The sequence below is a fragment of the Myxine glutinosa genome, chromosome 13, assembly GCF_964187855.1.
Source record: "Myxine glutinosa chromosome 13, kmMyxGlut1.1, whole genome shotgun sequence".
In the NCBI taxonomy this organism is placed as follows: Eukaryota; Metazoa; Chordata; class Myxini; order Myxiniformes; family Myxinidae; genus Myxine; species Myxine glutinosa.
In genome coordinates, this window is record NC_136273.1 from 57269729 (window position 1) to 57273054 (window position 3326).

At 41.7% G+C, this 3326-nt stretch overlaps 1 long non-coding RNA gene across 1 annotated transcript; it reads right to left on the reverse strand.

Moving 5' to 3' along the window:
- Positions 1–1675: 1675 nt before the first annotated feature.
- On the reverse strand, positions 1676–2457 carry LOC137438367 (uncharacterized). Its single transcript, XR_013621232.1, has 3 exons — positions 2405–2457; positions 1817–1870; positions 1676–1718 (listed from the first exon to the last, which is right to left on the reverse strand). It is a non-coding gene; the product is annotated as an uncharacterized LOC137438367 (long non-coding RNA).
- Positions 2458–3326: the final 869 nt, after the last annotated feature.

Sequence of the window (3326 nt, forward strand, 5' to 3'; positions counted from 1 at the left end):
GAAACCACTCTCCTGTTCCACAGTTGCATTTCAGGCTAAGGGCTTAATTCTGCGACGACGTGAAGGCCTTTTCAGGCCTAGTTTAAATTTGAGTGAAGCAGGGCTCTATTCTCGATTGGCTTGGAATAATGCCAGTTAGAGAGGCAGTGAGAAATAAAAAAGCAACATTTTGTCTCTTCGACCTGAATGAAGAACATGCCGAGTGTGAGCGGTTGGGAATAGCTTCGTTTTCCTTTGAACGCCATGCAGGTTTTGCCTTCAAACAGACATACTATCTTCCAAGGCAAAGTCTGGCTATTATTCGAAGGCACAGCTCCTGCCTGTCAATTCCAGTAATTCCAGGTTTGATTTCAGTCTGAGCAAACCCGAGTAGGTATGTCAGCTATAAAGTAACACCTAAGTCTTTGAGATTCGAAGCTTGGGCGATTAATAATTGTGGGTAGTGAAGAGTGTGATGATTTAATAATAATACTTCTTCAATGGCTTCGATTATTTACACTATCTTGTGGGGTTGGCTGGGAAAGGGTTTTTGACCCAATTATTTCATGTAATGGTTGTTCAGGCCCCACTTTCGATGAAAAGTGCCGCTTTTCCGGAAAGTACCGGAATTTGTGCAAGGTGTTGGCGATAACCCATCTACTCTTCATGAATGACACCTAGGGATCTTCATCGTCCACCAGCTCATGCCAGCAGGCGGAACACCCAGCTTAATGCCATCCGATGGACGGCGTTCACATTGATGCCTCGCAGTACCTGCATGGGAAGCAGCAATCCCACAGTTTATAGCCAGGTTAGGAATCTAACCCAGAGGAGATAGTTCAAAGGTAAGTGCGATACGTCTGTGCCATCCTGTTGGACAAAGAGTTGTTGGAATAAATACAGTGGGGTTGTTGTTGGATTATCTAAACAGGAATAAATACAGTGGGGGTTGTTGTTGGATTATCTAAACAGGAATAAATACAGTGGGGTTGTTGTTGGATTTTCTAAACAGGAATAAATACAGTCACACTCACCGGTGCACCTGGATCCCCTTGAATGCCCCGTGTGCCCTTTTCCCCCTGCATGTCAAAGAAAATGTGAAAGAAAGTAACGTGTTAAACACACACACACACACACACACACACACACACACACACACACACACACACACACACACACACACACACACACACACACACAAACACACTAATCTACCTCTATATTTAAAATCATCCCTTTATGAAGGCACCCAAAGGTCCCATATGTACAAAACATGTTAGATCTCTGTCCCAAACATTTGTTGCCGATGAAAACTGATTTTGCTTTACAAGCACCGATGCAAGCCATAAATAATACAGTCCAAGTAAAGCCTGCTGTCCCACCTGCAATCAAATTTACATAAAAATATCTATTGAATAACAATAACAAAGCTCATAGGTGAGCTGCATATCACATACATGTCAAGGACATTAGGAGACATAAGTGCACTCTCCTCTTCTCGTAAATTCACAAGAACATGAGACAACGGACAAATTGATCCAGTAGAAATGTTTTGAGATTTATTTTCAGGACCATGAGCTGTGTGCTCAGATGGGAGTGCCAAACTTCTAACTAATATTTTGTTTTGGAGAAAATTAATTGATAATCTCACGAAGCCAATATTTATGGTTTCCTCTTCATCTTACCTTTTGTCCCCTTTTGCCAATATCCCCTGGAGGCCCTGGTTTTCCTTGGATACCCTGGAAAGTGAAGGGGATTGGTAGGATAAGCCAAATGCTGCAGGACTTTGAGACAGTTTGACATTATCCAGTTTTAACAATGAAAAAGCAATACACACCTGGTTCCCCTTATCACCAGGTGGTCCTCGAATGCCTCTCTCTCCTTGTTTTCCCTGAAAAGGACGCAAGAGATGCGACATTATCGACATCTGCACAAAGAGCATGGCGTCTTATTGAACTAACCTTAAGTACTGCATCACATCTTGTTGTGAGAATCAAAAGTTAGCATCAAGTTCACAGCTTACTGGAGGTGCAATGGATTCACACCTTTTTGGCAATTCATCTCCACAAATATCTTCTACTATGAGATCTTGGAAAGCAAATGCACATGAAATCAAAGCTGAAAGTCCATTTGATATTCTCCATGTAAAGCACGTGCATCTAAAATACGCTCCTTTACCTGTCAAGGCTCAATTTCATTCAGCTAAAAACTTTGTCTGGTCATACCACCCCGTTCGGATCGTAACTCAAACTTAGACGATGTTTGGTCAGATTTCAAATACACATTAGCTTGAGATACATCGTTGGAAAAGACCTGTACATGTTTTCGATATGAAAACCAGGTGTCTGGGTTGTTTCTCAGAGAAGATATGAAATCTGACCCTTTTCTTAAACAGGTTCATTTAAAGCATTGAATTTCGATTCACCTGGTACCCTGAGAGGCCGATCTGACCCATGGCTTCATCTTTTCCTGGGTTGCCGTCTGCTCCTGGACGCCCTGCATGCCCCATTGGCCCACGTCGGCCAATCTCACCCTATAAGAAGGGCAAGTTTGGGAATAATTATGGCATTTCTGACAGTTATAGGCATGAAGGAGAGCATAAGAGTCGGAAGAAAGGCTGTTCAAGGAAATAAACAAACATGAACAAAAATAAAGTGCAGAAGAGCAGAGGCTCATAAAAAAAATGTCGTACTACTATTTCTCCCAAAATCTGATAGAAACTTAATGAGATTTTCATAAGATTACATTAGAATTATTGCTGTCAGGGCATGGAAATATGGCAAAGAATAGACAGAAATGAAAAGCGAACACAAATAAACAAAGCATTGAAAAACAGCAAAACCTAAAACGGCACTCGGTAGAGCGCAAACCTCCAAGGGCTGAACAGTTAATGTTTTTGTATCCCACTGATACGCCAGATCTGGACCAGGACCTCAACCAAGATCTAATTGGCTTGTCCTTATCACCGAACCAATTCATCCACCAAATTTTACCATAACTCATCCACAACTTTTAAAAATATCGTGATATGTATCGTTTTTGGTCCCATTTCTCAATGGTGAAGAATCCATTAAAATTTTGAATAATTCTCGATCCAGATCTTCACCAAAATCGAATCAATTCTTCCTTGTCGCACACTAAAGCTGTCCTCCAAGTTTCATCCGAATCCGTCCACCACTAGTACGGCAGATCGGTAAAATATTTGGGAGAATTGTGACTTTGATGATACAAGCACGAGAGTTGGCACACAGTTAGAGTATGCCCGAAGGAAGATATTCGGCTATAGGGCCATCGCAGATTTGTCCTGTGACAACAATGGCGGCCATTTTTCAAAAAAGGACAAATCT